Source organism: Phyllobates terribilis, unplaced genomic scaffold, assembly GCF_046119375.1.
Source record: "Phyllobates terribilis strain yellow unplaced genomic scaffold, ASM4611937v1 Scaffold_2__4_contigs__length_985480577, whole genome shotgun sequence".
NCBI lineage: Eukaryota > Metazoa > Chordata > Amphibia > Anura > Dendrobatidae > Phyllobates > Phyllobates terribilis.
Window position 1 is genome coordinate 114,898,374 of NW_027362762.1, and position 26,700 is coordinate 114,925,073.

At 41.1% G+C, this 26,700-nt stretch overlaps 1 protein-coding gene across 2 annotated transcripts in view; it reads right to left on the minus strand.

The window, feature by feature from the left end:
- The window catches only part of STARD13 (StAR related lipid transfer domain containing 13), a 536,983-nt gene that overhangs the window by 207,817 nt on the left and 302,466 nt on the right, over positions 1-26,700 (minus strand). The window lies entirely within an intron of this gene.

Genomic DNA, 26,700 nt, shown 5'->3' on the forward strand with positions numbered 1-26,700 from the left:
CGAGGCGGCTAGTGATGTAAAAGTACACAGGGCTGAAGTCCTGTCAGGCATGTTTAATCTTCACAAATGCACTAATTCTAATGACATACCTCAGGGCTGACTAAGCAGTGAGCATTTGTGTGGAGGCTACAAGTGTAATTCTTTTATAACTATTCGTAGTTATGGAAGAATCCCCTCTGAATAGCTTTCCCCTTCCTGGAAGTATCAAATTTGTATTTCTATTCTTTATCAGCCCGAGCTGGAATACTGAAGGTCTGAAGTTCTTACATTCCCCAAAGAGCAAGGACGGCTTCCAGGAAATATGCACATTACACACAAACATAGATATGTAATTATAAACTGTCCAGATATGCAGTGGGGAAAATAAGTATTTGATACACTGACGATTTTGCAAGTTTTCCCACCTACATAGAATGGAGAGGTCTGTAATTTTCTATCATAGGTACACTTCTACAGTGAGAGACAGAATCTAAAAATAAAAACCAAAAAATCACATTGTATGATTTTTAAATCATTAAATTGCATTTTTTTTGCATGAAATAAGTATTTGATCACCTACTAACCAGCAAGAATTCTGGCCCTCACAGACCTGTTAAGTTTTTCTTTAATAAGTCCTCCTACTCTGCACTCATTACCTGTATTAATTGCACCTGTTTGAACTCGTTATCAGTATAAAAGACACCTATCCACACACTCAATCACTCACACTCCAACCTCTCCACCATGGCCAAGACCAAGAGCTGTCTAAGGACACCAGGGACAAAATTGTAGACCTGCACAAGGCTGGAATGTGCTACTCTATAATAGGCAAGAATGTTGGCATAATTATTATAAAATGGAACAAACACAAGATGACTGTTAATCTTCCTTGGTCTGGGGCTCTATGCAAGATCTCGCCTCGTGGGATAAGGATGATTTTGAGAAAGGTCAGGAATCAAACATTACCATTAGTAACACACTACGCAGTCATGGATTAAAATCCTGCAGGGCATGCAGGGACCACCTGCTCACCCTAGCACATGTCCAGGCCCATTTGAAGTTCGCCAATGAACATCTGGATGATCCAGAGGAGGCATGGGAGAAGGTAATGTGGTCAGATGAGACCAAAATAGAACTTTTTGGTATCAACTCAACTTGCCATGTTTAGAGGAAGAAGAAGGATGAGTACAACCCCAAGAACACCGTCCCAACCATGAAGCATGGTGGGGGAAACATCATATTTTGTGAGTGCTTTTCTGCAAATAGGACAGGATGACTGCACCATATTGAAGGGAGGATGGATGAAGTCATCGATGAGATTTTGGCCAACCACCTCCTTCCTTCCCTCAGTAAGAGCACTGAAGACGCGTCATGGCTGGGTCTTCCAGCGTGACAATGACTCAAAACACACAGCCAAGGCCACTAAGGAGTGGGTCTGTAAGAAGCATTTCAAGGTGCAGGAATGTCCTAGCCAGTCTCCAGACCTGAACCCAATAGCAAATCTTTGGAGGGAACTGAAACTCGATGTTGCCCAGCGACAGCCCCAAAACTTGAAAGATCTGGAGAAGATCTGTATGGAGGAGTGGGCCAAACTCCCTGCTGCAGTGTGTGCAAACTTGGTCAAGAACTGCAGGAAACGTCTGACCTCTGTAATTGCAAACAAAGGTTTCTGCACCAATTATTAATTTCTGTTTTCCTATTTCATGAAATACTTATTTCATGCAATAAAATGAAAATTAATTCTGTACAAATCATACAATGTGATTTTCTGGATTTTTTTTTCAAGATTCTGTCTCTCGCAGTTGAAGTGTACCTACGATAAAAATTACAGACCTCTCCATTCTTTGTAGGTGGGAAAACTTGCAAAATCAGCAATGTATCAAATACTCATTTTCAACACTGTATATTATTTATTCTCGTCACAGATATCCTGATCTTTCCTATGATATACCAAATAATCTGAGATATGCGCAGTACTGTACAAAAGCCTTAAGGGGTTGTGGAAAAAATGCTGCCAAGTAAGAATGCTTACAATAATAGGAGTGTTATTTAGCAAAAGAGAAATCTAAATCAAATCATTATTTGTTGTCACCGTCCTTTGCCTTAAAAATAGTATCAGCTCCTCTAGGTACACTTGTATAGTTTTTGAAGGAACTTGGCAGGATTTTGTTCCAAACATTTGTGACAACTAACCACAGATCTTCTGTGGATGTTGCTAGCAGAAATCATTCTGTCTTTTCATAAGCTCAGACAGACTCAATGAGGTTGAAGCCAGGGCTGCCTGGGGACCATATCATTACAACCAGGACTCCTTGTTCTTCTTAAGCTGGAGAGAGTTATTAATCACATTGGCTGAAGGTTTGGGTTGTTCTCCCATGGCAGAATAAATTTGGATACAATCAGATGCCTACTTGATGATACTGCATGATGGATACCTATCTGCCTGTAGTTTTCAGCATTGAGGACATCATTATTTTTGACCAAATCTCCAACTCCATTTGCTGAAATGCAGCTCCAAACTTGCTTCACTGTTCCTGCAGACACTCATTGTTGTAACACTCTCTAGCTCTTCGGCGACCAAACTGCCTTCTGTTACAGCCAGATTTTAGACATTTTGACTCATGAGACTGCAGCACTTACTGACATTCTTCTGCACCTCAGTTTCTATGTTTTCATGCATAGTTGAGATGCTTGTCTATGCTTCCATGTCAAAGATAATTTTTAGGCACAATTTTTCCATGAAGACCAATTCTATGCAGACTTCTCCAAACAGTAGATGGGTGATGGTTTCTGCCAATATTGAGATGATGGCACTGTTGGACATCTTCTCATTTCGAAAGGACATAAGCATGATGTGTCTCTCATCTGCTACACCAAGTTTCTATGGCTGACCACTGTCTATTGTCCTCAACGTTGCCCATTTCTTGGTGCTTCTTAAAAGAACTTGAAAATTCAATATGCTTTGAAATCTTGGCCTGGGAGAAACCTTGCTGATGTAGTATAACTACCTTGTGTCTTGTTGCTGTGCTCAGTCTTGATCTGTGACCTGTGACATAAAACTCTACCACGACCTCATGTTTGTACTCACACAGTTTATGTCTATTTATGCACCATTGTATGAAAAAAGCTAGCTTTCCTATTGTAATTATTTTTATGTAGCACATGCATGTACTCATATGTTTGTGATATTATATATTTTTGCTAATTACATAAGAATTGCTATTAAGTTCCTAAACTGTTGCATACCATGAGTTACTTTCTCTTACATATATATTCATATGTACCTATTATTATTAGATATTATGCCTATTTATGCTTCTCCATTGGTTCCTGTTGATGTAGTCACATCATCTATTGTGGTCCTGTTTTTAATAATCATTTTATCATGTATGTCTAACTAAAGGTTATTAAAGAAGCACTCCCATCAAAATTTGTATAGTCTTGATATATTGCAATCATCATATATATAGCAATATATTACAATTGCACATTTTGCCTTTCTACCCAATTAATTCTTCTCTTTTCTCTGCTTTATGTAGAAAAAGGAAGTCTCTTTTCCCCTCATGAGTCATTCCCTATTAAACTACTGAACCAGCTGCTCTGCTCCCTTCTCCCTCCTGCCAGGTACTTTTGCAGTGATGACTCATGCAGGGAAAATTGACCTCCTGTTTATACATAGAGCTTAGAAGGATTCAGCTAGTCAGTTATGTATCACATGATGTCATAGACCTAATGGAAAAGGAAGAATTAGCTGGGCAAAAAGGGAAAATGAGCAATTGTAAGTACACAGTGCTTCATAATATGATGACTGCCATATATTAAGAGGATAGAAATTTTGAGTGGAGGAGTGCTTCTTCAACTTTCTTGCTTTTTGTTTTTTTTAACTCTTTTCTTTTTATAAAGTAAATGTTAATTCTTTCCTGACAAGTATGGCAGAGTGAACAGCGGATCACAATGCACAGACCTGGATGTGGGGCGAGTGACTGAGCATGTGTGACCAGCAGCAGTCAGCGGTATAGGTGGGCATGCACATTACTCTACACTGTGAACACCATGTAAGTAAATGTCATATAACTTTTAAATGGATGGTTTATTAAACATAATGTAAATGGTAAACACTGTTAATTTTGAATAATTGATACAATAAATGAGATATTTAATGGCAGGACAACCCCTTTAAATTCTGCCAATCCTAATTTAGGGCTTGTTTTTAAAAGACAATTTAATATTGTTGCATGTATAGAATTATACCGCCATGCATTGCCTAAATAATACCTATATAAAGTATTCAAATAATACGAGTACCATATATATTTATATAGATCCCTTATAAAACTTCCATATACTAGCCACACATTATTTTCCCACGCTCTTCAAAGCCCCAAAATTCTCCCATATAGTGTCCTTGCAGTACCACTATATAAATCTGACAAGCATCTGTGATTTAACAGTCTTCTTACATATTGCTTCCCGAAATCCTGGCTGGAGGTATCTGGCTAGTATAATGACATGGCATCTTGACGCAGCACTGAGTGAAAAGACCCACTCTGCGGAAAAATGACTGTATGGCGGTAACTCCTGATCATCTGTAAGGGGCAGGAAGGACCCACACAATGATGCCAATCTGCTACAGTCCCCATGGTATGCTAGGTCTGATGCTATGTAATACTGTAGGTCAATATGGATGTCACTCTATTAGAAGTTACAGTTTTGGTTTCAGACATAATGTTGGAGAAAATAACCTTGAGGAGTTCGGAGCTTCACCAGAATTTCCCTTTAACGGGAATCTGCCACCAAGAAAATTAAAAGCACCACCTTTGAGCCCTGTTACACATCACTCCAACAATTTGTGTATAAGCCCCACGCTCTCCCACAGATCCTTGAAAATATTTTTTATAATTCTTCCGTGCTCTATGCTAATGACCGGTTCAAGGGGTGACGCAGGTCTGTGCTCGGTGCCTTCTCCCTACCCACAATCGCCAGCCCTTCTGTCTTGAAGGATGAAGTCTCCCACAGGAGTGCAACTTTCTGTGAAGTGCACATACGCCAGTCTGTGCTTCAACTGCACCGACTTGAGATGTACAGCACTTGGTTGATGACGTCTACCAATCAGGAGGTATGGCGATTGCGGGGAGAGGAGGCGCCAAGCACAGACCTTGCAACACCAATCAGAACAGACTGCACCGATTAGCATATGGCGTGGGAGAATTATAAAAGCTATTTTCTGAGATCAGCAAGGAGCGGGGGGGGGGGGGATTACTTATACACCGATTGCTGAAGTGATGTATAAGAGAGCTTAAAGGTGGTGCTTTTGGTTTACATGAGGAATTCTAGTGACAGGTTCCTTTTAAGTGGATAACCTCCTTAAAGCACCACTCCAGCGTTTTTTTTTTATTGTACCACTGGAGTGGTGTTTTAAATATAAGTCCCCTGCCCCCTGTCTGATACTCATGTTCTGGCATTTTCATCTGTTTTCGCCACCGCTCCCATCGGTCTCCAGCGAAAAGGGACCTCCTTGCAGCTTCAGTGTTTCATGGAGTGGCGCGGAGGTCACTTTTCAATACAAGTGTATGAGATCCTCGTTCTGGCTCTCATAGACTTGTATTGAGAGCTTGTGATGTAGCTTCTGACTTCCGGCCAGTCAGAAGCTACTGTCACAAGATGGCGCCGCAAGATCGGACTGGCGCCGAAGGGTGAGTATATGACCAGGGGCAGGGGGCTTACATTTATAGCTCCACTCCAGCACTGAAAATAAAACCCCGCAAATAACGAATCAGGCCCATTGTGTTTATAGCCAGAGTTATTGGATTCATCTCAGTGTGACGTACAACAAGCAGAAAATAAAGCTTAAAGGCAACCTGAGCTAGAACAGTGATGGAGAACAGCTCCTGCACCCCGCCAAGAAATATTGGACAGAATCAAACTCTGCTTTGTAATTTCCACTAAAATCTACATTTCAGAAAAATTACATTTCCGGAGAGCGAAGATAGATCTTCATTTATTCGGTATTTCCAAAGAAAATTGTGCTATATTGAGTCTGCCTAGTTATTTTTGTAAAGAACTATTGATGTTTTTAAGGGAATGTGTAAATCCCCAAAATATTTTTTCAACAATTGAAAAAAATATAAAGTATTAATGTTTTATTTATTTTTTTAAATTTTTAAAGGTAGAAAATATGAGAAATTATTTAATTTTTTTTGACATTTTCAACTTTTGAATACAAGGGAAGGGGGGGGGGGGGGTTAGCTGCTGAGATTTTCCATGAAAACCTATTGTACTGCTAGCTCGCATTATGACTGCAGTAAATGTTGGTAGGATCTGCTCGCATTTGTCTGACGTCACTCCTCCCCTTCTAGGAGTTTGTAAAAGGTTACGGGAGATTGAAGTTCAGGATCACAGTGCAGCTCTATTTAGTAGGTAACAGCCATGTGATACCATGATGTAGACTGTGTTATTGAGGATGGATGGCAGTGGTGATTCTGTAAGTGGCACTGAGCTGCTCACTGGCATTTACAGAGATCTGAGTCGAGCAGTCATATCATTGTGGCTGCACTGCTCAGATTCCAGTAGATACTAAGATCAGCAGTCAGAATCATACATCATAAGATTAAGTACACAGGTCAGCAGACTGTATCACACATGATGGGATGAGATACATGGCAATGTGGACTCTATCACACATGATAGGATTACATATATGGCTCAACAGACTATAGCACATGATAGGATTAGATACACGGCTAAGTGAACTGTATAACACATGACCGGATTAGATACACAGGTCAACAGGCTGTATCACACATGACAGAATTAGATGCATGGCTCAGCGGACTGTATCACACATGATAGGATTCGATACACTGCTCAGCGGAAAATTACTGTGATCTGAGCGGAGCCATTATGTAATTGGGGCTGCATCACTTAGATCACAATAATTACTGGTGAGTGCTCATGAGTTCCTAGCACCAGCTATGCATTGGTGATTTCGTCCATGACATGTACTCACCGCTGGATGAAGTCACTGCCATAGCCCTGGTGCTTGGATCTGATGAGTGCTCCTCGGTTATTACGGTGATTTGAATGCCATCTGAGTTGCATTGTCTGAGTTGGAATGCAGCACTCTGCATTCACATAGACCTCACATCCAGCCTGTATTACTCAGAAAGACACTCCCACAAGAGAGAAATCTGAAAATTGAATCAAGCTGCAAACTGCATATCAGTGGGTCTTAAAATGAATGATGGAATGAAGATTGACAACTAAAACTGCAATTTTATAAATTAAAGGTAACCACCAACAGATGTAAAAATCAATATTCCATGTGAGAGGTGGCCATAGCCTTTAAATAAAAGCATCTCTTGGATGGGCAATACTGACTTTATCGTGAGATAAGAGGAAGTGCTAAATCCATATCCCATTTGTTGCTTCAAAACTCTTAAATACAATAACGTAAAAAAGGAGAGGAAATAGATTTGTACAACACATATATATCAAACCACAGGGCAGGATTGCTGTTGACTCATTCATGATTCATTTTTAATTCTAACTACCTGATTTAGAGTCTAAACCCAGCCTCAAAATGTTATTGTGGCCTGATTCAGCAATGGATACATTATGTTTCCTCATAATAAAATGTGTATCCTCATAATAAAATGTACTATAAACCTTTATCCCATTTTTTCATGCTGATTTGTAAAAAGGTCGGCTTTATATGGTGCAATGTTAATATAATTGGTGACAACAGCAAAACATTCCTGGTGCAACAATGACAGCACAGCTTGCAAATGTGCAAAAACATTAATACTTATTTTTTAGCTTTTGGTATTATCACCCAGGCTTGGGCTGGCCCACAGGAGAACAGGAGAATCCTCTGGTGGGCCACCACCGCCCTCTTATATGAGCAGTACTTGGCACTAGATACTTGAATCACTATGTACAGACAGAGGCAGCATCTTATTCATTTAACAATCCACCCAGTTCATTGTTATATAAATTTGGAATTGATTATCGTGTCACATTTACATGTAGCTGAAAAGTGGGGTCCTGGAGTTGGTTATTGGTGGGCCCTTGGCACCCCAGTCTGACACTGTAGTATCACCTTATCCAATATTTTGTAAAGGAAGTCTTTTGAACTTACATTTTAAAAAAAAAGTGTAGGTAATATAGATTGTAACAGGTTGCAGCATTTCTGCTCTTTGGTTTTATCTACTGTCCTTAAAGAGTAACCGTCTTTTAAGTTTTATTTTATCAATCATTAATAGATGTGAAAATAAGAAGCTTTGTAATGTAATCTGCTCCTTTCTCTGCCAGGACTGATATGTCATTCTTGAAACTCTCAATTAATAGAAAAATCTGTATTCACTGAAGACAGATTGTTACATTACGGAGATAAAAGATGGCAGATGCTACAGGATGTAGATGAGGATAGAGGATCTCTGACTCTAGCTCTTTCTACTCAGTTAAATCTTTGGTTTTCCATTAGGTCTATGACATCACATGATTAAACACTGACTAGCTGAATCCTTCTAAGCTCTATGTAGAGTAACAAGAAGTCTCATTTACCTGCATGAGTCACCACTAGAACTACAATCCTTCCTCACTATAAAGTCCCTGGCAGGAGGGAGAAGCAGAGCCCCTGGGTCAAGAGTTGAAGATGGGTATGACTCATGCAAGGAGAAGAGACTTCCTTTTTCTACACAGAGCAGAGAAAAGAGAAGAATTAACTGGGTAGAAAGGCAAAATGAGCAATTGTAAGTAAGTGCATAGTACTGTATAATATGATGATTGCAATATATTAAGAGGATAAAAACTTTGATGGGAGGAGGGCTTCTTTAGGATGGCCATACACATTATATGGCTGTTGGCAGAACGATGTCTGGCAGTGGCTTATCTCCGGGAGAACAAAGTCTAAAATCAGACATGCTGATCAACATCTCCCGGCAAGCAGTTGTCCGTGGCCCCTATACACATTAGACCATCGGCCTGAACCCATTGAACGTATTTGGTGGACCTTTAGAGGCTAATGCCCCCCCATACAGATTAGACTAATGTCGGTTGAACGCGCCGACATCTACGGATTCGGCCATCAATCCAATGTGTATAGGGAAAGCAGGTGACTATTGGTTGGAGAGATGATGATCAATCATGCCTGATTTCAGACTACCAATAGCCTTGCTCTCCCAGAGATAAGCCACTGGCCAACGTAACAATCAGTCACTTTCTCAAAGAGAACACAGGAGCGCTCAGCCAAGCGAGTATGAGAGAGTCGGCTGAGATGGCTCTTGGCCAAACAATTGCCCGAAATATTGTTCGGCCAACGGCCATCTAATGTGTGTGGCCAGCGGTAGAAACAGTAACTGTAGATTTATAGATTTGATGTTAGATGTTTTTCCATGGAAAAGGGAAACAAGCAGTGTATTCTTACAACAATAAATTAGATTGAAACTTATAAAAATTTTACTTTGTGTTGGGAATATGTTTTATAATCTAAAGGTGAAATTGCATAGGAGGATGGAAGGTGCAATGTTTGTCCAGTAATCCCATTTGAAGATAAAGTATATTTTTAGCTAGTTGGAGTATACGGGCCATGTATACAATTCTATGGCTGGCCATACACCTTGGAACGATCATTTACCTGACAGCTATTCCTATCTACTTCCCAAGCATAAATGTAATTTCAGTAGGCAGAGGGAATAAGCTGCTATCAGACACTTATAGCAGCAGTTTATATAAAATCCACCATGCCTCATCCTTCTTTTCCCTGATATCTGTCATCAGTTGAATGTTGGGACACACAGCTTCATGCGCAGTAGATATTGGGCCTTTCATTTGAATAGGCGCTGATGCGCAGGACCCGGCGACGGCCACTAAAGAGTTGACAAAGTTGTGCAGCTCTGCAACGGTTATGTGGCTGCCAGTGGAGTGAGGACAGCTGGTTGCTGGGGGTGCCAGATGTCGGACCCCCACCAATCTGGTATTGCTGCTTTCTTCAGAGGAAGCTGACACTGGAGCCAGTCATTTGCCATTGAGGTTTTTTTTTTTTTGCAAATAACTTCTAGTGATAATCACCTGCTGATAAAATACTGATTGCATTAAAACTACAGCAAGCAGCTGGGCAACTGACACATCCCTGGAATCAGCCTCTCATATTACATGGCAAAAAAGACTGCTGACGGATTCTCTTTAATCCATATTACTTATGCTAAATTTGCTCTGATATAGTGCCATCCACAGGCTAAAGTTAGATGACACGCAGACACAGCACACTAAGGGTGATTTAGGACATTTGTACAATTTCTTCAGGAAAGCAGGTCTTACTACATTTTGGACTCCATTTATTACTTATACGTGATGTTTCCCTCTTATAAGCACATCTGGCTTTACAATATAAATTCCCACTAGTCTGGTTGTATGTTTGTGCGTTATATAGAACAAGATTTATGGTGAGGAACAGTGTTTGAGTCGCCCTTACATGCCAAACATCTGTTTTCGAAAGAAGTATGGAAGGGTAAAAATACAATAGTAGATGTGAATACTAGAACAATGAGAACTCGCTCTTGATTTAATATGGAAAATAAGGAAGGTCTGGAAGTTCTCTCACATTCACCTTCCTTTCCAGCTGTTCTTGTGCCAGAAACCACTAAAAAGGGCAGTACAGTCATAGCGGGAGAAGAAGGCAACATGTGGCCTGCAAGATATCGCAACCAAAATACCTAGGAAAGTAGAAGAATGCATCTCTGGTGGTGGCACAATTTCTGAAAGCATGGTATGTCCAGAAGAAGCATGTCAACAAGCTGGAAATGTTGGGTCGTCATTATTGGGGGCAGTCTCATGAAGACAAGCCCTGTAAGTATGTCCTATTAGAGAATGGTGACATCAAAGGGGGAAGTGCCCCACTCAGGACTCCCCACCCTTTATGCCAGAAGGAGAATTGTCCTATCAGTCATGGATACATTTGAATAAATAAATGTTAAAGTGATGGAGCTTCAATTAGGGAATGGTAACACTTAAAAGGAATGGAGCAGCCAAAGTAATAAAAATACATAGAGAATGTTATAGATAAAATTTTTATTTTATATTTCATATTTCTTACATGGGTCACTGGGCTCATACTTCGTGTTTTGTACAGATTACTCTTCAGTAGTCATCTCAGGCAGGATTACAATGAAAAGAATTACCTACATATGGGTATAATAGGATTACCCCATTAGCAATACTATAGGCATACTTGTCAACTTTTGGAAGTGCGCGCATGTTTCTGCACAATTTGCACATAACCACACATTCATTTTACAGGCCATACCCCTTTTTACAGCCCTGTTTGCCATCCCCTTAGCATGTACCTGGATGCCAGGTCTCCATCGGAAGTCACAGCATCACAGCATTATGCACAGGAATCCAGCGGATACTTTCAGCTGTCTCTTTTATCTAGATGGCGGCAAGAAAGTTGGCAATTGTGGCTATAGGTTATGGTCACAGCTCATCGCATCGATCTCCCTGCACATTGACTTTCGTGCATATCACAGAATATGCCTTGAAAACTCTCTTATAAATGTTAATAAGTAATATGTTAATTAATAGATCATAGAAAAAAAATCTGCATACAAAAAAAATTAAGACAGGCTAGAGAAAAATTGATGTTTCAGTATGTGTTTTATCAGTAAAAAAATATATGACTACAGGCAGTCCCAGGTTACAAACTAGAAAGGTTCTGTAGGTTTGTAACTTGAATTTGTATGTAAGTTGAAACAGGGCTTGCAAAAGAAACAAGTAATAATCACCTTATCGCTGACCTCTCCGGCCACCCCGCCACTCGCTACACGCCTTCCAGGTCTTCTTATTTCAGGTGTAGCATGCCGCATCTCTAGTTTCCTCACTATAGGCCAGGACTTTCGGCCATGTCCAGACCTCAGAGGTCACTGTGTGTCACAAGGTCACAACGCATGTCCTGACTTCATGGTGTAGCGACCTTACAACATGCAGTGACCTCTGAGGCCTGGACACGAATGAAAGCCCTGGTCTAATGTAAAAAGGTCGGAAATGTTGTGCACTTGTAGAGAGATGGACAAGAGAGACTAAGTAACTGTAAGAAAACACAACCTTCTGCTGGAACAAACTGAAAATTAAAGTAAACAAAGAATTGTGCTAGCAGGAACAAAATGTTGCTGGCAGATGGGCAGGGGGAGAGACTTTGTGGCTGGACCTGATCATGTGACCCAGAAAGTTTCCTGGGTATAAAGGCCCTGTGTGCCACATTGCAGGGGGTTTTTGGTGCCAAGAGAGCGCAGGGTGCGGGTGTGCACCACAGGAGACACTGCAGCCAGAGAGTTTTGGCGCCAAGCTGCAGAGTGGAGCAGACATGCTCCAGAGGGACAGCAGAGCCCAGAGCGACAGGCATCAGCCGGAGGGCTGCATTGCACCACAGTTGGATATAGCCTGAGAGGCTCCGCACTCCTCACAGAAGCCCCCCTGAGCCCTGCACATGTTGGTCAGAGTCAGGACCTGCGACCCATACTGAGTAAGTTCCGGGGATCTGACACCGCCTGTCAAGAGCCGAGGTCGGGACCCTCTTCCCCCAAGCGTGAGAGACTACCATTGACGGTCAAGCTGAGAAGAGCTGAGAGAGGACCGTGACAGGAAAGACGCGCCAGCAGCAGCAGAGGAACCGCGCAAGTGAACAGAGCCGTCACTTACAACTCCCACCTACTGTACAGGGGACAGTTGGGATTAGGATTTCAGGTTGGCAAGGGGCTGTTTGGTGCGTGGAAGTCTAAAAGGGATCTGATAGACTTTATATGGAAGAGACTTGTGGCCTAGCGGGAACAACCGGTGGCCCACGCTAGGGCCATATATGGAGCTAAAGAACTCACGTGGTGTCTTCCATGACTGGGTGCATCACACTGTTGCAAAGGACTGTACTGTTATTCACTGAAATATTTCTCATTGCTATTCCAAGTTGCTGTTTATTACCCTTGCTACTAACCCCCTTTGTAGAATAGTTGTTATACATATAAAGTGGTTATATCAATTCCTGACTGTTCTTGTCTTGTGTCTCTGTGCGTTGTATTCCTGCACCTGCATTACACACTACAGCGGGAAGAGGACAAAAGGCTGGCGGGTAGCGAGCAGTGGGACAGAAGGATAGGTCAGCGATTAGGTGAGAATTAGTTTTTTTTTTTAAAATCATCAGTTCGCAACTGGGAATCATACGCAAGTTGGATGTACGTTCCCACACAGCCCCCTTGCAATTTTAAGTCCCCACAGTTTGTCAATTTAAAAAAAAAAATAAAAATCAAGCTACTAATCTAACTCCGTTCCCCCGCTGCTCAGTGCACTCACAGGCTCAATGATGGAAAAGGCAACGGCCAAAGGACCAGATGTGGCCCGTGTTCTGCACTTTGCCTACATCTGGTCTATAGACATACAGAACAGCCCAGACCATGATATTCCTCACAAAAAAAAAAAAACAAATTGTGTGGATCTTATATCCTTATTGACTCTACGGGCAGGACTGGTAACGGTGGAGGCATCATTGCAAATTTCATTGGATGGTGCCGGAACTGTCCAGCTAAAATAACTGGTGTGGTTGAGACTTGTGGTGCCACCCACAGGGCTGTGGAGTCGGTAAGCCAAACCTCCGACTCCAACTCCTCAATGTACATGACACCGACTTCGGCTCCCTCATACATGGCTCATGTGTAAGTGATAAATTTACTGTAGCACCGATTAATCTCAGCTAAAAGTCTAGACCCTTAGATCAGGAATAGGACAGACATTTATAGGACATTTCATAACTTTCCCAAATTCTTATGAAAAAATATTCCCTACAAACTGCATTGAACTACTGTACCCAATTCCTTATATATTTTAGGAGTTGGAGTCATTCCATTTAATACTGACTCCGACTCCAGCAAAATGGAGAGCGACTCCGACTCCACAGCCCTGGCCACCCAGCCAGGGAGAATAAGTGTGTATAGACAGCTCCCTGCTATGGGCAATGGGGAAGTACCACATCCTACGTAAACTCCCATTAGACTGTGGTCAGGAGCCAGTTATGGTGTTTGGTTCACTCATACAGTAGATATCTGCTGTTATCTGACGGTATTCTGGCCCTGATCCTGATCTGGCTTGTTTCCAGACCTCATATTTTCCATGATCCCTCCTGACTTTGACCCCAGACTTTGCTTCTGCCTGACTTTCCGGTACCTGACCCTAAGGTTAGTCACTAACTAGTGTGACAATTCTTGCCTCAGGCTCGCCCCCCAGCAGCTACTCCATGGACACAACCCTGTATATTCCTGTATAGAGGTAAAGGTTTCTCTGGGATTTTCTAGATGGAGAAGATCGAGGTAGTCTTTTTGAGCTAAAGGCCTCCGACAGGCTTTACAGTGGAGAAGTAAAAATCTACCTTTACATTTTTAAAAACATCTGCTGTTTTTATTTGCTAAAAAAAATATTTTTTTTTTTCAAAATTAATCTTTTGTTGCCAAGGCAGGACTTCCCCTCACTCCAGTTCATGGTATGTGAATGTTATGAGTTATTTAAGAAATGCAATGGTCATATTGTAGCACCCTCTACTGGCAACAGGCATAACTACAGTTATAAAACAGTTGTTAAAAGGGTGTTCTCAAGATGTATCTTCAGGAGCACATGGCTCCCGACCCATTGTTTCCCGCTTTGCCGGGGACGGTGAGCTCCTGAAGACTGACAGTTCATAACAGCGACATGGGCGCGCCACTTGTCCTGAGCCCTCTCCCAGGCAGTTTTACCTTTCCAGCACTGGAGAAGCGGAGGGGGAGGATTCAGCAAATATGCCAGCTTCAGAGCGGCATGAGTGGGCACTAAAACATAGATCCTGCACGCGCCGAGCACTCCTTGTGTGGGTAACCAGCAACTCTGAGACAGCAGGATGGCTGGTAAATAAGGCTACGAGCAGAAAATAATAGATTTAAAAATCCCTCCGTTGTTGAGAAAAAGGAGGATTTTTAATAAAGGATGAATCGCAAAGTTGCTTGCACGTTACAATTTTAACTATTTCTGAATTTGAAACAACCACTATAGATCCATATAAAAGTGGCAAAATGTCAAATAAATACATTCTTCTGTGAAAACATAAGGTCATGCTCATACATGGCTAAATTGTTGAACATTTGCAGTTGAGAATCCAAAGGAAATGAAACTAGAAAACCCCATTCATACAACATAGAAGATACCCAGGCAGATATAAGGAAAATAGAGAATATAGACAGCGATAGTCTTCACCTACCAGGATTGCAGATAACTCCGATCCTGCCTATTTAATCCTTTCTATGCTCTCTCTGTCTCCCCATCAGCACTCCACCACATAATTACCCCCCTGGGTTGTCATGCTGAGGGTCTCCATGAATGCAAAGTGTATGATTCTAATAAATCGCTCTAAAAACATTTGTGTTTTAATGAAAACCACTTTTATTGTGCATAAATAGCTGCGCACCTAAAGGGAATTGTTTTACTTTGAAATCAGATACTAAAGTATTTTTTGTTTTTAATATTCTTTTAATCTCTTTCCAGCACATAATTATTTGTGCAGCCACATAAATCATACAAAACCTGTAGTCTGGACACTGACTTCTATGTAGATGTGTTGAGGGAGTGCTTTGTGACCTGCGGAGGTATCATAGTGCAGGGAGGGGGAGGAGGTGCGCTATAACCATCACCTATTGTCATTATTATCAGATTCTGTGCTATTTACTCCTAGGCAACACTAATTTCATATACTGCTGCAAGCCAAAGTGATTCCTCTACGTATTATATTGTCTTTGATATGGATTATATATTATATGGGTTTACTATGCTGGTGGAGGACCCCTATTCTGGTGCCTATCCACAGCAGACTATCCAAATTCCTTCTGTATGTTATGTAGCTCCTGTATACACATACAATGAGGCAGGTCTGGGCCCAGGTCATATGTAAAAAAGAAATAAAGCACAACATTTTCTGCAATAGAACAAAATAATACTGCCACCTTGTGGGTTTACAAGGTAATACAACATTCTAACTACTAGCATCAAGGGCTAGTAGTTAGGATTGTTCTAAAAGATTTTTGTTTGCTACCATTGAACGTACAACATGATTACTACTTTTCTAAAAATAATTTAGAATAATTAAAAAGTTTAAATCACTAAATAATAATGTACATTTTCCTTTAGGGACAAATTAAGCATATAGTTTACCATGTAGAATCACTATAGCTAACGATCTGCAAGACTTACCAACCCAGATAGTTAGTGATCGTTGGCGATTACTAAAAAGGTAATATCTGAGCTTGCGTAATGCTTTATAACAGGAAGGGGCTCGGGATGAGGGGCATTATATCAGGAAGTGGCCCAGGATGGGGGACTTTATTACAGGAAGGGGCCAGGATAAGGACCATTATACCAGGAAGGGGCTCGGGATGGGGGGACATTATAAGAATAAGGGGCTTGAGATGAGACATTATTACAGAAAACAGCCAGGATGTGAGGCATTATTATATGGGGGTGAACACATCTGTATTTACATAATCTAGAATGCGACAAGGGCCCATACATCTGACCAACATGCAGGTGGGGGGCGCAGGTCCAAATTTTGCACCAGGGCCCATCGAATTCTAGGTACACCACTGCTAAACAAAGATGTGCATTTCTAGTAGTCAGTGATGGTTAGACCCCCATTGATCAAATATAGATAAATGTTTGGGGCTATAAAGTGATCACTTTATGATCGCTGGTGATCTGGCTTCTGGGATCTCAACTGATTCTATGAATGTTGTGGGTGCAGTTCTGATATAGAGCTGTGCCCCTTTCATTGTGTAGCTGGGGAGCAGCACTTTGCAGGGACTGCAGCTGGCCTTTTTTTTAAAACAGTAGCTCCTGGCACATTGGGTGACTGATAAAAACAATGAAGGAGAAGCAGGCTCCAAAATGACAAATCTTTACTTTTTAAGACCGGTGGAAGTCCCAGAACTCAGGTTATAAAGTGATGGTATATGCCTAAGATACAGTGGGTATGGAAAGTATTCAGACCCCTTTAAATTTTTCACTCTTTGTTTCATTGCAGCGATTTGGTAAATTCTGAAAGGTTCATTTTTTTCTCATTAAAGTACACTTCGCACCCCATCTTGACTGAAAAAAACAAATGTAGAAATTTTTGCAAATTTATTAAAAAAGAAAAACTGAAATATCACATGGTCATAAGTATTCAGACCCTGAGCTCAGCATTGAGTAAAAGCACCCTTTTGAGCTAGTACAGCCATGAGTCTTCTTGGGAATGATGCTACAAGTTTTTCACACCTGGATTTGGGGATCCTCTGCCATTCTTCCTTGCAGATCCTCTCCAGTTCCGTCAAGTTGGATGGTGAACGTTGGTGGACAGCCATTTTCAGGTCTCTCCAGAGATGCTCAATTGGGTTTAGGTCAGGGCTCTGGCTGGGCCAGTCAAGAATGGTCACAGAGTTGTTCTGAAGCCACTCCTTTGTTATTTTAGCTGTGTGCTTAGGGTCATTGTCTTGTTGGAAGGTGAACCTTCAGCCAAGTCTGAGGTCCAGAGCACTCTGGAAGAGGTTTTCACCCAGGATATCTCTGTAATTGGCCACATTCATGTTTCCTTCAATTGCAACCAATGGTCTTGTCCCTGCAGCTGAAAAACACCCCCATAGCATAATGCTGCCACCACCATGTTTCACTCTTGGGATTGTATTGGGCAGGTGATGAGCAGTGCCTGGTTTTCTCCACACATACCGCTTAGAATTATCACCAAAAAGTTCTATCTTCATCTCATCAGACCAGAGAATCTTATTTCTCGTAGTCTGAGAGAGTGCTTCATGTGTTTTTGAGCAAACTCTATACGGGCTTTCATATGTCTTGCACTGAGGAGAGGCTTCCGTCGGGCCACTCTGCCATAAAGGCCCGACTGGTGGAGGGCTGCAGTGATAGTTGACTTTGTGGAACTTTCTCCTATCTCACTACTGCATCTCTGGAGCTCAGCCACAGTGATCTTGGGGTTCTTCTTTACCTCTCTCACCAAGGCTCTTCTCCCACGATTGCTCAGTGTGGCTGGACAGCCAGGTCAAGGAAGACTTCTGGTGGTCCCAAACTTCTTCCATTTAAGGATTATGGAGGCCACTGTGCTCTTAGGAACCTTAAGTAATGCAGACATTCTTTTGTAATGTTGGCCAGATCTGTGCCTTGCCACAATTCTGTCTCTAAGCTCCTTGGGCAGTTCCTTTGAGCTCATGATTCTCATTTGGTCTGACATGCACTGTGAGCTGTGAGGTGTTATATAGACAGGTGTGTGCCTTTCCAAATCAAGTCCTATCAGTTTAATTAAACACAGCTGGACTCCAATGAAGAAGTAGAACCATCTCAAGGAGAATCACAAGGAAATGGATAGCATGTGACTTAAATATGAGTGTCTGAGCAAAGGGTCTGAATACTTATGACCATGTGATATTTCAGTTTTTCTTTTTTAATAAATTTGCAAAAATTTCTACATTTCTGTTTTTTTCAGTCAAGATGGGGTGCAGAGTGTACTTTAATGAGAAAAAAAAAATGAACTTTTTAGAATTTACCAAATGGCTGCAATGAAACAAAGAGTGAAAAATTTAAAGGGGTCTGAATACTTTCCGTACCCACTGTATGTCATCGCCCTTTAGGAGAGATGCTATAGGTTGAGCTATTCAGGCTCTTTTGCCATTTGTGTCTGTCCCTGCAGCTGCATAATATCAATAAGTTTAAGTTGGCAACATGGTGGCTCAGTGGTTAGCAGCACTGTTGCTTTGCAGCATTGAGGTCCTGGTTTCAAATCCGGCCATGGACAACATCTGCAAGGAGTTTGTATGTTCTCCACGTGTTTGCGTGGGTTTCCTACAGGTTCTCCGGTTTCCTCCCACACTCCAAAGACATACTGATAGGAAATTTATATTGTGAGCCCCAATGGAGACAGTAATGATGATGTCTGTAAAGCGCTGTGAAATTAATGGCGCTATATAGGCAAGTAAAATCAATTGAAAAAAGTTTAAAGGGGACCTGTCTGATCTTCTGTTTAAGCTGCTCCCATGTCCTTTATTCTGGTATTACAATAATGTTTATTATTTTTCATACAACTGCATATATTTGAGTAAAATCAAGAACTAGTCCAGTGGATCATTCACTCTAGTCCCGGACTAGTCCAGGTTCAGTAGCTGCAGACGCGCCCCCTGGATGTGATTGACAGTCCTTGCACTGCCGGTGTCTTAACAGTTTGCGCTCCTCTCAACAAACTCAGAAAACGCCAGCAGTGTGGGGGCTGTCAAACATGTCCATTTTGTTAAGTAATAAAAATAAATTATTAACACTTCTATTTTTGAAAGCATTCTTACTTGGTGGCATTTTTTCCACACCTGCCTAAAACTCCTGCACAGAACTGTACGTTATTTAGCTTGAGGGAGAAACTATTCAGTATTTATTACTCTTCATTTAGCATCAGCATTATCCATGCTACAATTATTTCTCCCTAGACTTTCAGACAAATAACTAAGTTTATTGACTGCATTCCACTGACAATGAGATTCCTATGAGTGACACTAATAATTACATGACCGATTATATAATGTCTAGTGTATACTGGCTTTTCTGTGGAATTACTGTAAAACAAATGACAAAATGGAAAAATAACATACTTGTGCTACTGTGCTGTTCTCTAGGATTAAAATGTCAGTCTTCTACATCAACATTCCCAACTGCCCAAACCTTATATTAGAAAGAACTTTATCATCAGGACTAAATTACAGCACTGAAAAACTATTGATCTTAGTCCAGAAACCCATCACTTATCCAATAGTTTCTCAGCACTGGAAAACCCATATTGTAGAAAAACAATGGATTCTGGTAATCCTAGTCAAAATAAGGAAAAAACTGCATTAAAGATGGTTCCAAAAACACTAAGCATGCTCAGTTAGTCATGTCATACCCCAATATTGTATGAGTTACTGCATTCATTTACATCGTCAGCACTGACTTTTTTTTTAATTTTTCATGCTGGGAGCAGCAGCTGCTTTTTTCATCTTGTCAGAGGGTCAGTTTGTGTCTCTACCTGTTTCTAACCTTGTAGAAACTTTAGGATTATCAGATAATTTTAAAATTAAAGTCTGGTGGTTTCAACCAATGGGATGACAATCAGGTGTGAGTGGGCGACCTTTTAGACCCTCAACGTGTTGAGGGTCAACTTGTGTGTCTGCCTGTTTCTAACCCTGTAAAAGCTGTTATGTAACAAAAAGAGAATCCATTACCTCAAAGACTACATCAGATTATCAAACAAGTCCTAAGGCTGTGTGCCCACAATGCGTTTTTAATGCGTTTCTGCAGCGTTTTTGCAGCTGCAGAAACGCTGCTGAAACGCATTAAAAACGCATGGTAGAAGGGCAGCAATGTTCCCCAATGATAATCCGCATGTGCTGTGCACATGCTGCGGAAATTTCCGCTGCGGATTATCATTGTGGAAAAAAACGCAGCACTACCAATTATTTTGCGGAAGTGCTGCGTTTTCGCCGCCATTGACTTGCATTAGAACACGGCAATTCCACAAGACTGCATCTGTACTTGCGTAATTGGCGTGTTCTAATGTGTGGATGGTACCCGGGTGTAGAGGAGAGGAGAGTCTCATCCACACCCAGGTACCATTAAAAAATCAGTAAAAAAAGAATAAAATAAAAAATATACGTATATTTACCTTCTGACGGCCAGCGCTGCACTCCTCCTTGCTTCCCGGCACTTCGCGGTGGATTGAAGGACCTGCGCTGACGTCAGAGTTATGTGACGGGTCACGCGACGCTGACGTCGGCAGGTCTTTCAATCCACCGCTGTCGGCAAGGGAGAATGGAGTGAGCAGCAGGACACCGGGGGCCATCGGAAGGTAAGTATACATTTTTTTTTTTTTAACCACTCTCTCGGGTCACACTATATAAATCCATGCCTATAGTTATATAGTGTGACCTAGTTGTCACAAGCACTTTCCAAGTGATGCTAATCGCTGCGGAAATGTCAGTGAATAACGCTCCATTTCCGCATGTCCCTGGCAGGAAAACGCATGTACAATCCACATGTACAATCCGCATGTGTTTTTTTCTGCCAGGGAGATGCAGAAACGCTCAGGAAAAATCCGGAACATTTCTGCATCGTGGGCACATAGCCTCAAAGTAGATAAAGAGAACCACATCAAACAAATAAGTCAAATTATTAGACTCTTTCATTTTTTTTTAGAAAAAATATCCATTATCACATATCTGTGAAAGGCAAAAGTATATGAAACAAACTTAATGATCAGTAGATAATTTAAAGGTGGAATTAGAGTTTGGTGTTTTCAAGCAATGGGATGACAATCAGGTGTGAGTGGGTGACCTTTTGAGGGTCAACTTGTGTCTCTGCCTGATTTTAACCCTTGTGACAAAGTCACTGGTAAGATGATAGAGGGAAGATATGTTTCACAGAGGCTATTAGCTTCCATGAATTGAAACCATGAAGTTTGCTCCAGTATGTTAGTTTGCTGAGAGGGTTAAACCTCCATTTTAAAAGGGAGTGTTTTTTGTGAATGACCATTGTGAAGGGCGGGAGGTCATTCACCATATCTCCATCTCATGGTGTAGTCTGGGGTTTAAATACTCGGCCTACTGAGGCATTCAGTGTTCAGTGTATCTGGAGAGGCATACTCCAGACAAGAGACATGTGTTCTGTGCTATTCTGAACCCTGTGTTTGCTGGACTCTGAGCGGGTGGATCCCCGCTACCACAAGGACTGTGTTTTGTATCACCACTTGATTTTGTTTTTCCTGTTTTTGCCAAAAGGGCCATGTTTGTTTTCTTCCCATGGTTTATGCTGCCTGTCTAATAAATCTGGGAAGAATTTAAAAAGACAGTGTTTTTGTATACCTCTTTGTGCAACCAAGTGAGCCGATCTACCACACCCTGTAAAAACTTTGGGATTAGCAGATAATTTTAAGGTGAAATTAGAGTCTGGTGGTTTCACTCAATGGGATGATAACCAGGTCTGAGTGGGAAACCTTTTGGATCCTCAACCTGTTGAGGGTCAGTTTGTGTGTCTGCCTGTTTCTAACCCTGTAAAATCTGTGATGTAACAAAGAGTATTCATTCACTCACAGACTGTCCCTGTGAAAATTGCGTAGTTTAAGAAGAAAGATTTATTATTCACCGAAGGAATAAAGGAAAGTTTGATGGTATAATCGATACAGGACCTGCAGACTCTTTAACATGCTTTTCACTCAAGTCTGTATAGGGAGAGAGAAGTACTGTTGTGCTTAAAGTTTGTGAAACCTTCAAAATTTTCCAGATTTCTACAGAAATTCAACCTACAACTACATCAGGTTTTCACACAAGTCATAAACGTAGATAGAAAAGCAAATCAAACAAATGAGTCAATATGTTAGATTTAAAAATAAATTCTGGAAAATGATCCACTGTTACATGTCTATGAGTGGCAAAAGTATATGAAACTTTAGAATTAGCAGATAATTTGAAGGTGAAGTTAAGCCCCCGTCACACTAAGCAATATCGCTGCGGAGTCACAAGTTTTGTGACGCAACAGCGACCTCAGTAGCGATCTCGCTACGTTTGACACTTAGCAGTGACCAGGCCCCTGCTGTGAGATCGCTGGTTGTGTCGAAATGGCCTGGACCATTTTTTGATCGTTAAGGTCCCGCTGGGTAGCATGCATCGGTGTGTTTGATACCTTACCAACGACCTCGTTGGCAACTCAGAACTGAGACACATAGGCATGCATTGTTATACAGGTCGCTACGGGTCGCCGTATCGTTGCTGCGTCGTTGGGAAGATCTGACTGTTTGACATCTCACCAGCGACCACATAGCCGACACAGCAACAATCCCTGCCAGGTCTTATCGTTGTCGGGATCGCTGTAGCGTCGCTAAGTGTGACGGTACCTTTAGAGTCTGGTGTTTTTAATAAATGGAATGATACTCAGGTATGAGTGGGTGACCTATTGTGTTAAAAAAACAGGGATCTATTAAAGTATTTTTGTGAAAGTGCATTATAGCATGAATGAAGGATATTTCTGAGGACTTCAGAACAATTGTTCATGCTCATCAGGCTGGGTCACAAAGGTCACAAAACCATCTCTAAAGACTTTGAATTCCACTAATCCAAAGTCAGGCTGACTGTGTAAAAATGGAGAAAATTCAAGACCATTATTGCCCTTTCCAGGAGAAGTCGACCAACAAAGATCAGTCCAAGAGAAAGGCGTACAATAGTCCATAAGGTCACAACAACCCAAGGTAACCGCTAAGCAACTAAAGGCCTCTTTCATATTAGCTAACATTAATGTTCATGAGTCCGCCATCAGAAGAGCACTAAACTATAATGGTTGTCATGGCACGATTGCCAAGAGGAAAGCTAATGTTCTCCAAAAAGAACATTGCGGCCCATCTACAGTTTGCTAAAGATCACCTGGACAAGCCAGAAGGCTATCAGAATAATGTTTTTTGGACAGATGAAACCAAAATTGAACTTTTTGGTTTAAAATGAAAAGCGTTATGCTTGGAGAAAGAAAAACATTGCATTACAGCATATAAAAAATAATAATATCTATGAATCACAGCTGGATAGTATCATGTTTTGGGCTTGTTTCATCTGGGCCATGACATTTTGCCATCATTGATGGAACAATGAAGTCTGAATTATACCAGCAAATTCTAAAGAAAAATGTCAGGGCATCTGTCCATAAACTGAATCTCAAGAGAAGATGGGTCATGCAGCATGCTCAAGCCAAAGTCCGGACCTTAATTCTGCTGTTAAATGGTCTGAAGCGAGCAGACCATGGGAGAAAACCCACCAACATAACAGAATTTAGTCTTCTTTATAGGGAGTAATGGGCTAAAATGTCTGCAAGCCGATGTGTAGGACTAATCAAAAATTACCAAAAACGTTTAGATCAAGTTATTGCTGCACAAGGGGACACACCAGATACTAAGAGGAAAGGTTCACATACTTTTGCTCCTCACATCCACCTGATAATGTTTCTCAATCATAAAATGACAGTCTAATATTTTTACTAATCTAACTGATTTAGTTCTCTTTATCTACTCGTGTAAATATATAATTTGTTTAGGTAAAATTTATGTAGACATATGAAATATTCTGCAATATTCTGCAGGGTTCACAAACTTTCAAGCACCACTGCAAGTCTGTACAGAGCAAGAGGGAAGGGAATGACTAAGTAAACCAGAAGAGCTGTGCAAAAAATTTACTCATGGATCTGCCAAACATGGGCTACTATTAATAGTATGGCTTACCAATGACCATTTAAAATTGTGAAATTCCCAGAAATGATAATAGTGGACTACACACGTCTTGTATAATTGATCTTTCTTTTGTTTAGCCTGATATATACCTTGCAGGAAGGAGACACTTGCTTGTGATTGTAAATTGCAATAGATGGGCAAATTGAATTATTTTTGTACATGGGTTATGGACACACATGGTCTTTTCTATGTATTAAACCATAACAGAGCAACACAAAACTAATTAATAATTGTCTTACTATTCAAGAAAACAAAAAAGGTATTATTATTATAAAACATTGAGAGCTGATGCCATGTAACACAATTTTATAGATATAATTCTGCAATAATTTGCCTTTCATGGATGGTAATTGTTCACGTGGAGTGTCTCACGTGGATTACCAAATCATTGACACCAATGACCAATGTTATACTGCATCCTTACATCAATTTCTATTGATTATTCGGGGGTCCAAAGGGTGTTGAAGAATTATAGAAAATTGTCTCTAAAATTAGAGAATGATAAAATAAAAAAAATACACAGTATGTTTACTTACCTCTTAAATTCATTCCCTAGTACTGGAAGTGAAGACCTACCGTCCATCAGTCACCTGACCACTGCAGCCAATCACAGACCTCAGTGATTATGTTCTGTACATGATGCAAATATCACCCCCTTAGGTCAGTAAAGGTCATCCCTCCTTCCCAGCGTCTTTTCTCCATCCCACTCCCCTTAAGTGACAGGTCTCTTTCCTATATAAACATTTTGGGAAACACCTGTCACTCAAAGGGAGCAGGGCAGAGAGAAACCACCAGGAACTGGCATCTTGGACTAGTTCTTTGAGCAGCATAATTCCTTAATGGACTCTGAGCCATGCTGCCCATAGTTTGGGCAGCATGATTTAGTGGCTAAGTTCCCTTTAAGCTGCTACATACAGTGCACTTTATACTTTTTAAACATTGGAAAGATCAGTTGCATTATGGCCCTGGCCAGATGAGCTGTAGGTGGCCTTGTATCAATGTCAGCATACATCCGCCTGACAGACTGAAACTGGGCAGACTAATGGATGAAGCATCTATGGTCCATTATCCGCTTTCAGTAAATCTCTCCTTTGAGCATAAGAATCAATAATAGCCTTTATGGACAGTGACAAGGAAGAACGCAGCTATGTTGTAAAGAGGCAGGTTACAAATCGCTGCTGAGATATAAATATGATCTTTCTCTACAGAGTTTGGGTTCTGTAAGTAACTAAAGATGTAGACAGCTGCTCTGTAACCTGCCTGGCATTGTTCAACACTTCTCTATTGTTTGAAGTCACAAAGAACAATATCCACATGAATCAATGTATTCATTTTTAATTATTTGCTTTCTGAAATGATAAAAAGTGAGGATATATCAACCAAGCAGTATATTACCACTAGCACCCAAATCAGCACAAATAGCACCCAAATCAACATGCATAGTATGGCATGCAGAGCTTAATTTTCATCCTAAATCCCTATCTATTTAGTGTAATAAACTAAACTATTTTCTAGTATACTTTAAGTAAAAATTCACCATCCTTCCCTAACTACACTATCTGCTTTTCTTTTTTTTTCCTACTTCATTTTTGATGAACCCCAGTGACGTCACTTGCGCAAGCGGCCCTGGTCTCTGCGCGCTGGGTATTCTGACAACGCGCTTTGAAAGTGCGCTCTGTTGCCAACTTGTTACTGCTGATCAGAGCCAGTGAGAGAGTGCACTGTCATTGTGAACATCACACAGTGACAGAGCAGGGATTGGCCCAGCCCCTGAAACGAGCGTCATTGATAACGCTTCATTTGAGTATCCCAGTATCCTTCTTTTCTGTTTGGGAGACGGGTGGTAGGGGGTATTTCAATTGTATTTATTATATATATTTATTTATTTAATTTTTTTACATTATTTTCTTTATTTTTTAAAAAACCTGCACACTGACTGAGCTCTGATATATCAGTGTAAAGCCATATTCAGACATCCATGGACGTTTTAATGAAGTTTTACTGCTGGAAAAGTACAATCTGAATTACAAAAGAGTACATTCACTGGTTACTGTGCTCTGCATATTGAAGTTGAAAGCGCAGAGTGCTGTAGCCTGTGAATGAGTAATTTCTTCTGATGGGCTTTGCAGACACAGCAGGAAAGCCTCATTCAGAAGTTCTTGCATCACAGTCATCTGAATGAGGCTTTACACTGACATTACAGAGCTTATTCAGTGTTCACAGCACTACAGAGTGATGATATCCCTACTGTGCTTCAAACACTAGCGGTGACAGCAGCAGTGAGAACATGTCAGACAGACTGACATTGTACTAGTAATGCCATGCTACTGACTTATCACTGCTGGAAGAAGTCACCGCTGCAGCCCTGCTCTCACCGCTCAGAGGAGGGCTCCAGA